The sequence below is a fragment of the Podarcis bocagei genome (assembly GCF_964188305.1).
Source record: "Podarcis bocagei genome assembly, chromosome: 4".
NCBI lineage: Eukaryota > Metazoa > Chordata > Lepidosauria > Squamata > Lacertidae > Podarcis > Podarcis bocagei.
In genome coordinates, this window is record NC_138128.1 from 39077836 (window position 1) to 39092590 (window position 14755).

Below are 14755 nucleotides of genomic sequence, written 5' to 3' on the forward strand. Positions count from 1 at the left end.
GCTGCTGCTCCTTTAATAAGAACCAGCCTATTGGGGGGAGGGGGGAATCAATTAGGGGCTGAGGAAGGAAAGGCGGCTGGTGCCTTCTGGAAGGGAGAGGGACTCAACTAGCATAACAACTGGGAAAAATCCATCAAGAATGCCTGAGTAAACCCGCTGTCTGCTCTGGCTAGGAAAGAAAACAGCCCGGCCTTAATCTGTGGCTAGCAGTCAGTACACGCTGTCGATTAAATATCCATCAATTTGCACATCACACTTTGTGCTTGTGTACCCAGAGCCAGCAGTGCACCGAATTACAGCACTGCAGGTTTGCCAAATGGGTGCTGTCAACTGACAGGCCAAGAGGCCCTAGAGCAATTTCACTCACTTTTGATTCATGACTTGTCAGAATGCTAACCAAATATTCCATTTTCACCCTCAGGCTGCTTCTCTTACTGCTGACTTGCATCGCCAACAAGGACTCTGCTCTTGCTTCTCGGAGGGATGTGTTGGGCTCCCCATTCCCTTGAGGACAGACTCTAGGGAGGATGGATTCTTAAATAACAATCTGAATTCTGACGGAGAAACAGTTCAAAGATAGAAAGGGGGTGGGGGAATGCAGTTGCAGCTTGCAGAACTTAGCGCCATGGGAATTCTTATTCACTCTCTTTTCCTCCCGTATTTTGTTTTTAAATCACATGTGCAGGGAAAGTGTTTTACATTCAGACTTAAGTCATAGAGGCAGCCTTCTTGCTTTTTATATATATTAAAGGACACCAATATATTTCATGTCCTTTAGGCCTTCCCCTTGCAGATTTACAGGGTTGGTAGGGTTGCTCTGGAGAAGACAGCTTTGCATCCACAAATGTTCTGACCCAGGATGTATAACTATCAGCATCTTCCTTTGATAATCCCTAATGCTTGAATCACATGGGTTCGTAGCAGAGTGCCTGCCATAGTTTTCTGGCTAGAAAATGTGTTCTTACATTGGATGGAAGATGCAGTGGAAGCAATATCATGAGGGTTTAGGGAGGAATACGCTTGATTATGGGGGTTTGAACATGTGCAGGCCTCTTCCCCCCTCCTTGTTTCCTTTGTCTCTAATTATCTTCCCTCTCTAAGACTGCTATGGCAGCTTCCATTATGCTGCAAACTCATACATATTTATGTACGTATGAGCCCCATTAGGAGTGGAAGGTGAGGATGAGAAACATATGGAGTTTCCTTAGCAACTGTGAGATGCCAGGCCCTAGTGGAGTGGGTTGTGTGTGTGTTTTACCAGCTCAAGAAGTGGGCCTCCCATAGGTGTGGGGGGCACCAGTAAGAGCACAGAGAGAGTGATTTTTAACATGATCTCACTGGAAGCATGTCACACTTTTCAGTAAAGGCTCAGCTTTCCCCAAACTGTAAACCATGATTTCACTGAAAGATTAAAAGCGTGGAATAGGGTTGTGAATCCTGCCCGCTGGGGACTCAGTTACTTCAGGGTGAAGATAAAAGAAGCTGGGGAATGGGGGAGCCAGAGGGAGAGGTGAGAATGGGTAGGTGTGGTTGCAGATCAGGGATCAGGAAACGTTGTCACCCTGAGGGCAACATTTCTGTCCCCGCAACCTTTAGGGGTCACATGGCAGTAGTGGGCAGAGACAGATGCTAAAGAGCACTGAATATAAATTCTACCTTTGCACCATAGGAGAATCGCTACACCAGCCCACCAGCCCCTCTGTCCTCCATCTTGGTAAGCAAGGGATATGCATTATTAGAGCTAAAGGACACATTCCAGCCAGGCAAAACCATTCAGGGGGGTGGAGCAAGGCCAGTGACGTGACATGAAAAATGGCTTGGCAGGGAGGCCATATTAGGAGGTCAGGAGTGAGCTACACCTGGTGTACAAGATAGTGGAGTGAGAGGAAGAAGTGGCATAAGAGGAATGTGATGGTTCCTGAGTGGTTCTGAAGGCACTGTAGATGCAGGACAGGCATGAATTCTTAATAATGTTTTTTGAGTTATTGAAAAACCGTTTCCAAGACCATTAGGGAAGTATGACTGGTGGCCTTTAAACAGCTGCTACATATTCTCCCCATTTAACAGCAGTCTTGACCCCAAGGGATGACATTGTTGTTGGTTGTTTTGTTTTTTAAAAAAACCACCCCATTCTTCAGTTTAAAGAAAAGTAGTACCACCCTTGCAGTGGGGTTAAGGGTTAGGGGAAATTTGTGTGCATGTTCGATTAACACAGGATCAGAAGTACCCAGGAGAAGCTTTCTCCTCCTTGCCAACATCCTTCTTATCTTACCTACCATGAGCTTCCTTCCCTGTGGCTGGAGGCTCTGAAGCCAGCTGCTACTTCCAGTTCTCCCTCCCGGAGTTGGCTGCTGTCTCATTTACCCAATGCAAATCAAGCCTCTCTTTTCCTGTAAGCCAGCTCAATCCTCTCACTGATCCTTGCTGTGCTCTGGCAGGCAGGCAAGAATCCCACAGCTACAGTTTTCCTTCTTTGTAGGTTGTCAATAATCAGATTTCTAGGGTACCTCTCAAAGTTGTTGCTAGGATCAACAAAAGAAGGAAGACAGTCCTTGAAACCGAAAAGTGTCACTTTAATTAGGTACTTTCTGTTGTTGTTGGTTTCAAGCTGCTTTTGCTATTTAAAGTGTGAGACCAGTGAGTCCTCGTCTAACCATTCATTGTGGCAATTCTGCTTGGTAGGCCACAATGATAGAAACAGGCCTTTCTTTTCATACTCTGCTTTAATGGGTGGTTTGTGGTTGGTAAACACTCTGGATCCATTGTGCTGGGGAAAACTGACATCTGGAAGAGACCCAAGATCAGCCTTTGCCAACTTGGTGTCCTCTGTATGTTTTGGACTACAACTCCTCTCAGCCAGTCTGGTTGGTGAAAATTGTCCTAGAGAGCATAATTCCTAATTATCATGGATCAACATGATTCTAGTTTTGTGAGCAGGAAAGATTCCTTGTGCTGTAAGATATCAACGGCCTGCAAAAGCCATACGTAGAACATATCACTACACCATATAGACGTAAGCATTTCTAAAGCATTTCTATTCTACCAAATAGGCTTGTGTAGTCTCCAGATTCATTCATTGACCCGAACCGTCAACTGGATCATCTAACTCCAAAAGGTTAGTGAGAGTGAGGCAGAAATTACCCTTGCAGAAGCCATGCTGGCTTTGCTTCAGCAAGACTTGTTCTTCCATATGCTTTGTATTTCTTTCTTTAACAATGCTTTCCAACAGCTCTTCTGGTACAGTCCTTAAGCTAAAGGGACTGTAATTTAGAGGATCTCCCTGATCCCTTTTTAAAAACTTGATGTTACATAAAGCCACTTTCCAGTCCTCTTGTACAGAGGCCGCACTTAGGCTTGCTACATATTTTTGTTAGAAGACCAGCCATTTCCATTTGAGTTCTTTAAGCACTCTCAAGTGGACGCCATCCAGACGTGGTAATTTGTCAGTTTTTCATTTGTTAGCCAATAGTAGCTATAAGCTACGTGGGGAATGGTATCAGAAAAGGCTGACACAGCTGCAGGCATAGCCTAATTTGTGCTTTCCTTCTTTACATCCTCAGAAGAATTCAGAGCTGTAGACTTTTAGCATTCTGACCCCCGAAAAGCCTCCCTGATGAGCCAGCAAGGAGTAGCCTTAGACATTTTGCTACCATAGGGAGAAGCCAAGCACTTCCTGCTCCACAGAGCCACGAACATTTCTGTGGCTGCAAATCTTGAAACATCTTTCTACATAATATGTTTTTAATATACTGTATACAACACCTCTTTTTTATTTTACAAAAAGTCATAAGTACTTAAGAAGGTGCCTCCTAAACTAAACTAAAGGTTCATTGAGATCAGGGATGAGGAACCTGCGGCCCTCAAGATGTTGTTAGACCCAACCCTGCTCAGCTTCAGTCAGCATGGCCAATGGGCAGGGAATATATGAACTTGGAAGCTGCTTTATAATGAGGCATGGTCCATCTCATTTAGTATTGTCTACACTGGCTGGCAGCTGTTCTCCAGAGTTTCAGGCAGGGGTCTCTCCAAGCCCTAGCTGAAGATGCTGGGGACTGAACCTGAGAATTTTAGAATACCAATCATGCTACTAGGCCACAGCCTTTCCTTGATCCTGCGAGTTGTAGTAAAAAGCATCTGGAGGGTCAGACCACTGATCCAGGCTGTCATCCTGTTTACTATTGTGACCAATCAAATACTTCAAGTATCCCTACAAAAGGGAAATGGAGGCAACAGCCTTCCCCTGTAACTGGTACCCAGTGGCATTTTATGTCTGCACTGGCAGGTTCTTCTTAGTGATCATGGCTGATAGCCTTTGATAGATAGATCCTTTGTGGATTTCTCTAATTCCCTTTTAAAGCTGGTAACCATCACCAGGCTCATAGTGGTGAATTAATTCCATACATTAATTACATGTATGAATAAGAACGTTATTTGTCTGTCCTCAGCTTATTGCCCGTTAATGTCATTGGTTGACCCCTAGTTTATGTTATGAAAAAGAAAAGAGGGGAAGGAAACGTTATATTCACTTTCTACACACCATGTGTCATTTTATAAAACCCTATGGCATCCTTCCCCCTAGTACTCATTTGGCTGAATGAAAATGCCCCAAACACTTCAGCCTATGCCCTCATTAAAAAGAAGGGCAGCCAGGACTGCAGCAGAACCTATGAGGAGAGTGGCCATGTGTCCTACTTGAAGAGCTGGTCAGAGAAGACACCTCTGTTTGAAGGAGTCCTCGATTTGAAGGGTGCTCCAGTCCATGTCTGGTTTAACATTAAAGAACTATAAGTTGCCCACAGGCCATTAGCCACCTGGGCAGTAGCAGGCACACAGCTCACCAGGTTGTAATCTTCTCCACAATGGTGAGATGTATTGCAGTTCTATTAAAACTGTAGTCATTATTTATCAGTTTGCATGTATGCATACAAACTAGAATATGCAGATTTTACACAATCTATGACCTCTTTTGTCCTCTTTTTTTGATTATGCATTTCCTATTTTTGGTGATGTGGCCATCCCACCCTGGGCAGCAAGCATGAGAGCATTAAACAAGGGCAAAAGGCTGTGCTGTTTGCTGCCTCTGTAAGCAGAAATCCTTGGTGTCAAGTGGGAGGCAGAGGGAGGAGAGACATTTGCTTGTCTGGAAACTATTAGTTAAAAATCATGGCATTGATCAGTTCAGGGAATTCAAAAGTGGTGTGCAGAAACTGTCTACGACGTTTCCTTATTAAAATGCTGCTCCTTACCAATTTCTTGTGTGCTTTAATTGCATTATGGGTGAGGAAAGCCTGGGGCCTAATTTATGGATCTCAACCTGGAGCATCTGAAATGCTGATGATGGTGAGTGCTGGAGGCATTCAAAACACATGAGGGAAGACAACAAACATCCCTCCAGGGCATTGTCTTTGGATTGTTTAATAAGAATGTGTATTTCTAAATCCTACCTCCACATCTGTGCTGAACTAGTTTCTATGCATTGGGTGCAGGGGTTTCCGGTTTCTGAAATCATTGTTCCCATACACAGATACTTCCACGCTTATTCACATCTAATCTTACACTGAGAAGAATTGGTAACAGGACAAGAGATTCCACCTAACCATTCCCAGCCAGATTCCTGACGGGCTTCAAAACAGTGAACCATGTAACCACCAATTTTAACCAGTCATGATCCTGGGTTCAGAAAACACACCAAGCCACATCTTGCCCTCAGCAACCCCCAGCACCTTGCCAACCACCTCACCCCCTAGATCACACCTACTACCCACTCCCCCAACTGATTCATTAGACCTTCCCCTTTCCACCTCATACCAGTGCTGCAGCCAAAGAGCTGACCTAGCAGGAGGAGCACCGCAAGAAGTAGGCCAGAAGTGGTGGCCAGCTAACCTGGGACTGCCACACCTTATCCAGGCCTACGTACTTTTCATCCCAAATGGTGGCAGTGGCAACAGATTACCAGGGTAACTGTCAATAGCTTCTGGCTGCCTTCTTCCTTCCTGTACTGCTCCTCCTATTGGGCTGACATATCCTGATCGGTGATGGTTGGAGGAGTGGATCCCAAGCAGACCAGAGGAGGAGGAGGGTGGCTAGCAGTATCAGCCAACCTGGGGATCTGGATCCTGGGGGCAGGGTTCCCAGGGCTGGCAAGTAGAGGAGCCTCTGATGCTTGCCTGGGCCACTCATGCACCACCCCCTAGCATGGTGTAGTCCACCTGTATGTGGCCAAACAAACTGCAGTGTGATGACACTCTTGCATTTTTATTACATGTAGACATGATTTGCATCAGCATGACTTGCAAATGCAGCCATAGCTATTGTCTGTTAGTATGCACTTCACAACACAGGAGCTCTGATAAATCACCTAAAAGAATGGGGGATGTGGGAGGAGAGGGCAAAGGGACTTAGCCCTGATCTGTGTGTGATATGATAAAGGTATGTGTGAAGCAAAGTCATCCATTCCAGCCGTTGAATGTAATAATTTCAGCTTGCATAATCAGTTCATACCTGGTTAATTTTTTTGTGCCATCTCTATTCTAGCAATACTCCATCCCCTCTTCCCCTCAAACAGAAAATGGCACATAATGAGATCATAATTGATTTACTTTCTTGTCTCCTGGGGAAAATTCTAAAATCTGAATTATATTTTCCTTTTCCTTTGCTAAATCCTTATATGTATGCCACAGCAAAGACTATTAATGGTGGGACTAATATTTTAAGCTTTTTCATTAAATGACTTAAATTATGGGCATTTTAATAGTAGAATTAGATGTTGTGAGATACAGAAAGCTGTTGCTGCTCCACATCTCTCTTTCCCTCCCTCCCCCCATTCCTGGCTAGGGCTCATGCAAGTTTCACCTGTAGAAATGTCCACTTCTTCACACCATGAAGATGTACGGTGGGATGGATCGATGAAGCCCCCTCCCAAAGCTGATGTTGCTACTGCTTACCTGGGCAGGACTGGGGTGGAACAGCACTGGTAGATAAATGGGAGGGCTTATTTCTTTATGCACACAATATATTTTTCTCCTGTATTTTTATGAGACCATATTCAAAGTGGGTAATACAATGACTATATCATACTCTTCTTTACCCCATAGGCTCCAGCTAGCATATAAAAATTTCTCATATATATATATATATATATATATATATATATATATATATATATATATATATATATATTATTTATATCCCGCCCTCCCCAGCCGAAGCCGGGCTCAGAGCGGCTAACAACAATAAAAGTAACACAGTTTACATAAAATCACAATCAATTAATTGAAATGCATTCTAAAATCAATTCCTTCTAAGATGAATTCAAAATCAGTGTTCAGCTTTATCTCTAAGAGACGTAAAGTTCAAGCATTCAATTTGGGATGGTTTGAAGAAAGTAGTGAGGACAAGCGTTATATATAATAAATTCTGCCCAGTCTCTAACATTTCATGTTGCTTTTCTCCCCCTTATCCGAAAATAAGGCTGTCAGTCACAATACATTGTTATATGCCCGTTCAGTTGCCTCTCTCAATTCTGAGGCTGCAAATACTCGACTAAATGTATATAAACAGAAAAAAATTTAAATGCACGTATGAAAAACACCAGCAATATAAGAACTCTCTCCTTTCCTACGCTTTCAAAAACGCAAGTCTTGTTCTTTAATATAAGAGCGAGGGTCCCAGTCCAGCTGATAAAATAGATAGTGATGGCAACATGTTGCCTCACCTGGGTCCAGTCCCAGCTGGTGAAGCCTCAAAAGATGGAGATGCTATAGTTTAGCTCATTTGCTTCTTCCAGAGAGTGAAATGTCTCCCCTTTCATTGTAGGTCGCTTTGCCTAGGCCAGTGGTGGAGAACCTGTGGCCTTCACTATGATATTTGGGCTCCAACGTCCATTAGTCCCAGCCAGCATGGCCAATGTCAGGGACGCTGCTTCAGGCTATCAACACCTAGAGGGACCACAGGTGTTTCATCCCTGCCTTAGCCTTTCAGCTACTTGGCATTTTTTAGGTAAGGGATTATAATGTGTGCAGCCACAGCCATAGCCACAATATTCCCTCCTTCACAAGCAGCAAAGCTTTAGAAATACAGTTTCTACCATCCAGAAATATAGCGTTATACATGGCTGGAAGTGTGTGAAGGCACTGCACCCTACAGTGTTTTCTGTGTCTTTTAAAGTATTTGGGCAGATGTCAGAAGCCTCCTAGTGGTGCTGAGTTTTTGTTTGGTAGTCTGCATGCATTTTCAAGGCACCGAGGTGCTTTGCCAAGGTGCCACCTGGGTCAGTCTGTTGGCTGTCTGCTTTGTTTGCCTCCCAGATGCTGTAGAAAGTACTGAGCCTTGGTTAGAAGTGCCGAGTTGGCAATTTTTGATATTGCTGTTAACATAATCAGCTTTTGCTTCTGCAGCAATTAGCATATTATTACCCATAATGTTTTGCATGGCAATTTTGTTGTAAACATTTGTACTAATTCACCATAACCTAATTATTTTTACGATGCATAATTATGGAATATTTTCCAAGAAGGAATGGTTCTATTTTCTAGCGTGTAATTCTTTTGGAGGAAAATCGGGTCATTCTAGTACTGTCCCCAACCCCACTTCTTTCTTTCCAAATCTGTTTCATTTGGTTATGAGCACACTTTGCAAAGTTTCCCGGAATCTCCTGAGCTGCTGAAAAATGGATCCGTCTTGTATGGAAGTTTGTGCAGTATCTTGGGAGAGCAGACTGAACCAATGTGGTCCAATCGATCAGGTGTTAGATTCATAGTACCTCAAGATCTGGGATCAAATCCCTACTAGGTCAGCCTTGCATTTTGCTGTTCAGTTACTTGCCTGGGATGCTAACACTTTCTGGGAATGTAGTTTGCCAGAGTGATTGATAAACCTCAGCAGGGATGGGGATTACCTGTGGCCCTCCACAGGTTGTTGGCCTACAACTACTCTTATATAAAAACATAGGATACTTCCTGATACAGAGTCATACCAGTGCTCTATCTAGCTCAGTACTGCATACTGACTGACAATCACTCTCCAGGGTTTCAGGCAGTGGTCGTTCCAAGCCCTGCTTTGAGATTGAATCTGAAGTCTTCTGTATGCAAAGCAGATAGGCTACCACTAATCTGTGGTCCTTTGACCTGAGCTACAACCCTTCTCCATTGATCATGCTGGCAGGGGTTGGTGTGAGTAGGAATCCAACAACATCTGGAGAGCCGAAGGTCCCTCATCCCTGACCTGCAGGGAGACAGGTGGGCAAAAATTGTGTGGATACCTTTATCTGCAAGGTCATACTAAGCTCACTGGTGCTCTTGAACACGTCACTACCAGAATCAAATCTCAATACTAGGAATGAGGAAACCTACCTCACAAAGCTATTGTGCAGGCAGTGTGGGGCAAACATCCTAAACAAGCAAGCAACTGAGGGGTGCCACCTTTTAGGGCTACATTCATGGCTATGTCTTCTTACTTCCTCTGCCATTATGTATGTCTATGCTTCAAAGGAACTCATGAATGGAAGATGCAATCATACATTTAATTCCATGTCTAGTTTGCCATGTATGCAAATGTTACACAAGGGTACCACTTAAAGTGGCAGTTCCTAAAGTCACAGCTGATGTCAGTAGCAGTTCTGCCTGTCTTGATAAACAGCAGTTCATCCCCGAAAACACTCTTCTCTCAGAACAGATCCAGGAGCAGAGCTCATGATAATACTGAGGCCAGAACAGTTCCTCCCTCTGACAGCTGAAGTGATGGCTCTTTCAAATGAATCCATAGCAGAGCAATAAATAAAATGCAGATTGAAACTGCAATGTTTTCAATGTTGTTTTTTTTTAAAAAAAGGACAGGGCCACATGGATTTCCTTATGGAGTGCATTTCATAAATCCAGAACTACCAAGACCTGTCAGTCTGACATTTTTCAGTGATGGGTCAGAAAGCCAGGTATAAGATAATGATCTTAATGCATCAACAGATTTTACAGGTGCAGCCATTCAGAGATGAGGCAGGTGAGGCCGCTGCTTCAAGCAGCAGAAGACCCCTAGGTGGCACACCTGTGGGTAACCTGCCTGCACCACCACCTCCATCAGCACCAGAGAAGCACTGCCACCATCAATGCTGATATTGGGCAAGATCTCAGCCATTTTGTGCAAGATCTTGCCCAAAATCAATGCCAATGGCAGTGCCACTTCTCCACCAGTAGCGGATGGGACAGGGTGTGTGGTGATGGCAGAGCAGGCATTGGTGGCAGGAGCAGGTAGGTGGTGGCAAGACCAGTGACAGCAGTAGAGCAAAACAGCACTTCCTGTTTCACTTTAAGCGATGAAACACTGCACAGCACCCCTGCAAGCAGTCCTACAGATAGCCAAGTTTCAAAACATTTATGACTTGAAATGTGAAAAACAGTACTTTAAATTCAGCCTGGGAATAAGTAGACTGTTAGTTTAACCAGTGGTTAAACCCATTGTTGTAATACGTTCTGCTTGCTTGGCTTCCAAGAGAGAATCTTCATGGCATTCAGGATGCACCCAAATACGCCGTTCTCCACCTATACCTGCTTCCTGTCTGTGGACATGACCCTTTCTCCTAAAGAGGGAAATGGCCGGAGTCTCATGGGCACTAAAAGTGCCCAGTCACGCCCGCCGGTGATTCAGAGGAAGGAAAAGAAATGAATTGTAGTAACCTTTACAACAATAAAACCCCACAGTGTTTCTGGCCAGGTGTGCAAAGAGGAAATCCCTCTCTAGGTGATCAACTTACACACTGAAGCATGAAGTTTGATTAGCCCTGTAACGTTTTATAAGCTTGCATAGCTGCAAATGTTATTAATGCTCATAAAGTTTACCCAAGCCTTTAAAATCCTATTGAGCCAATTCAGGTCTCGTTGGATTCCTGGGGCAATGCATTCCAGGGGTGATACAATGCCATGGAAAGTCATTATTTCTGTTTAATTTGTCTAAGGTGGATGCTGCTTATTTTCAGAGAGTTTCCTTTGTTTTCGTGTTTCCATTGTCTATGCATGTGGAAGGGAGTGTAAAACAAAATGACTGTTTTGCTATAGCTTGGATCACAAAAAGTGTAAGTCAAGTGCCCCTGTTTTTCCAAAGGTTCTAGATCTTTCGCCTCAGCTTGTGAGAGCCACTTCACATGTTTTGAGGCAGGGAAATAGATATATTTTTTCTCCTGTAAGGGTACGTGCTGCAGGGAAACACCAGCAATTGTGATCCCTCTACATAGGGTAGTCTCAATATATTTTGCTGCCTGAAGTGAAGAATAAGAGGTTGCCTCCAGCTCCATGTCATGATAAGAAGCCAACCAAAACTGAAAGAAACAGACTAGTGTACTGGTGCAAAGCTACATGGAATAGAATTATAGAATCAAAGAGTTGGAAGGGACCACAAGGTTCATTTAGTCCAACCCCCTTCCTTGCAGGAATCTTTTTTTACCCAACATGGGTTTCCTGAGATTGAGTCTCTTGATCTACCAACTGATCAGCTCTGCCCTCCAGGAGCTCACTGCCGCTCCCCATCTCCCACCATCTGCTGCCTGAGGCAACTGTCTCACTCTGCCTAATGGTAGGCCTGGCCTGCCACTCTGCTACAGCATCCACATGCATCAAATGTACATCAGTGTCATATGGTTCACTGAGGAAATGGAAGGTTTTATTACATAGTCCTTCAAGGCAGGAGCACAGGCTGGCATACAACATAAAATATGCAATATTGAACTTAATATAAATATATACACCAATTCATATCAGTTATATGTTTAGGGAGGCATTCTGAAAATACATATTTTTGTGCCCAGATTTTTCCTTACCTCTAAGATTAGACCTTTAAAATTTGTATCTTTCTAGCATGTTCCCATTTTGTGTTTCTCATTTTGTACTTTTCTGTTGTGAACCACCCTCTGATCTTTGGATGAAGGACAGTATACAAATTTAATTAATAAATAGCTCTGCCACAGTATTTTACTGTTTTTGTTTATATTGTTTGCTTAATGACTTTATACTTGTTCCATGTTTTTATTGCATGCTGTACACCTCTTAGATATCTTTTCATGTTGAACATTCTAGAAATATTCTAAATAAACCAATAAACAAAACAGCCACAAAGCTGCGTTAAACACAAATCAGCAACAGCATGTTGTGGTGAATATTTGGAAGGGACAGCAAAAACAATGGGAATGAGATGGATGCTTGTTTGCCACTGCGAGAAAGATCTCCAATTCAAATTCCGAGTTGTCATCTAAGATGGCAGTCACCCCAACAGCCAAAGGAAACAACTAGGGGAGCTTTAGAATCAAATTGGCATTGAAATGTTGGTTCCTGCGTCATCTTGGGCCTGCTCAGCAGCTGGTTGCCTTGACTCGTTTTTGTTTTTGTTTTTACAGTTGCAGCATGGATACAAATCTAAACCTTTGCTGATATGCCATAAGCTCTCGAGAGACACCTTCTTTTCCTGGTGATAAGACTCAAGCCTGAGGGTGTGGAAGCTGAATTGGGCAAGTGGGGCTCTGTTGCATTGATTCCATGTATCCTTGGAATCCTTGTATTAGCATGAATTAATAGCCCCTTGTGCACAACGAAGAGGAAGAAAGCATGCCAGAGTTAATAACGAAGCCAGCCATTGAGTTAACAGCAGGCAGAGAGGTGACTGGAGCTGTCTCCAGCAGCTGCCTCACAGCCTTTCCTGCTGCTGCAGCCTTGTAAAATGAGAATTTCACATGGCACAGCTTTGTGCTCTGAGCTGTGAAGGCTCCTGATTCCAGAGCCTGCTATGTAGTCCTGTGGGGGTGCTCCAGTTTATGAAAATAGCCACCTGCCGTGCCCTAGATTACTAAACCTAATGCTGAGTGTTGGAGTCTATATTTCACTTAGCATCCCCTCTCATCTTGGCTAAGCTGCCAAACTCTTGCAATGTCCCACATGGCATCTCATATGCCTGTAAGAGCCAGAGAGCTGGATTCATGAAAGGGAGGCAGCTTTACCTTCTGAATGACAATGTCGGTGAGATGGTCCAATTTTCTCTCTGTTTGTTTTGGAATAGCTGCAAACAGTTCGAGTGACAAGTGGAGAACAGGAGGGAGCACAATGTTATCACTGAGTGTGCAGTTGATAAAACCTCCAGTCCCATAACCCTTACTTACAACCAAAGGCCATACATTCTGAAAGCTCTGTATCTGCAATCAAGTACCATGAGCTGATTTGTTTCTGAGGGGCATGTCTGGGTTTGTTGGATCAGGCTGAAGGCCCATCTAGTCCAGGGAGGATCCTGTTTTCACAGTGACTAATCCAGTGTCTTTGGGAATCTGTATGCAGGACCTCCCCGCTTGTCACTCCTGGCAAATGGTATTCATCAGAGGTATACTTGCCTCCAACAATGGAAGGAGAATATAGCTACCATAGCTTGTAGCCATTGATAGCTTTAATCGCCATGACTCTGTCTCTTATAAAGTCATCTAACATGGTAGCCATCATTATTTTGTTTATATGTTGTGCGATGTACTTTCTTTTGTCTGTCTTTAGTATTCCAACATTCAGCTTCATTGGGTGGTTCTAAGTTCTACTGTTATGAGAGAGGGAGGAAAAGAAACCCTATCTACAAAATATTCCTGCACTGCAGAGGGGTGGACTTGATGACTCCCAGGGTCCCTGCCATTCTACAATTCAGTGATTCTATCTTCTCTACACCATACATCATCTTGTACATCTCTATCATGGCCCCCTTACTTGCTTCCCTCTGTCTACACCAGCCTTTCTCAACCTGTGGGTCCCCAGATGTTGTTGAACTATAACTCCCATCACCCCTAGCTAGCAAGGCCAGAGCTCAGGGATGCTGGGAGTTGTAGTCCAACAACATCTGGGGACCCACAGGTTGAGAACTGCTGGTCTACACTAACAACAAAGGTGGTTTTAAGGTGGTGTGGCTGATGCTGCTGCACTGGGTGCCATGCTGAAGGGAGCCACAACAATGCTACAAAACGGGGCACAAGAGGCCCACAGTCCCCCACTGCTAACAAGCCCCAAAGGTTGCAGCCATTCCTAATACAGGAGTTGCTCCGACCCTTTGATCATTTGGGTTGTTCCATTTTGAACCTTTCCCCAATGAGGTGAAGTGGCCAGAATTATACAGAGTATTCCAAGTGAGTCTCACCATCAATTTGCGTAAGAGCATGATATTGTCAATTTTTATTTCCATTTTTCCAACAATCACTTCCTAAGGATCCTTAGCACAGCATTCATCTTTTCCCACAGCTGCTACACACTAGCTTTTATTCCTGGTCAGTCACTGCCAGTTCAGACCTCAGTAGTGTATATGCAAAACTACGATGATTTGCCCTGACATGCTTCTCTTTCCTTCTTTTCCACACTTACATCTTGCCCTTCCTCCCAAAGGAGCTCAGGGCAGCCAACAACACGTGATAAAACAATATAAACACCTTGAAAACTTCCTTACACTTGCTTACATAGTAGTTCATTCTTCGTATCGTTGGTGAAAACTACAGTGATCAGATAGGAGTGAATTACTATCGGGGCTATAGCACTGATGGCAGCTGAGCCTGTTGCTGAAGTAATTGCTATTGATCAGTTGATATTGACAAGCAGGCCTGGTTCCAAGCATGGATCAAAAACCGTTGTATTTTATTACATTGTGTAGAAGGTCAATGGATCAAAAACCGTTGTATTGTGAGTCCGGAGGCTCACTCCATAGATTTTGGTATAGCCTGGCCATAGAAGGTACGGAGACATATATGCAATTAGCATTCCCA

At 43.8% G+C, this 14755-nt stretch overlaps 1 long non-coding RNA gene across 1 annotated transcript; it reads left to right on the top strand.

Annotated features, from left to right (window-relative positions):
- The first annotated feature begins 1669 nt into the window (after positions 1-1669).
- LOC308585498 lies at positions 1670-12601 on the top strand. The gene is made up of 3 exons (XR_014007439.1): positions 1670-1714; positions 11013-11062; positions 12377-12601. It is a non-coding gene; the product is annotated as an uncharacterized lncRNA (long non-coding RNA).
- Positions 12602-14755: the final 2154 nt, after the last annotated feature.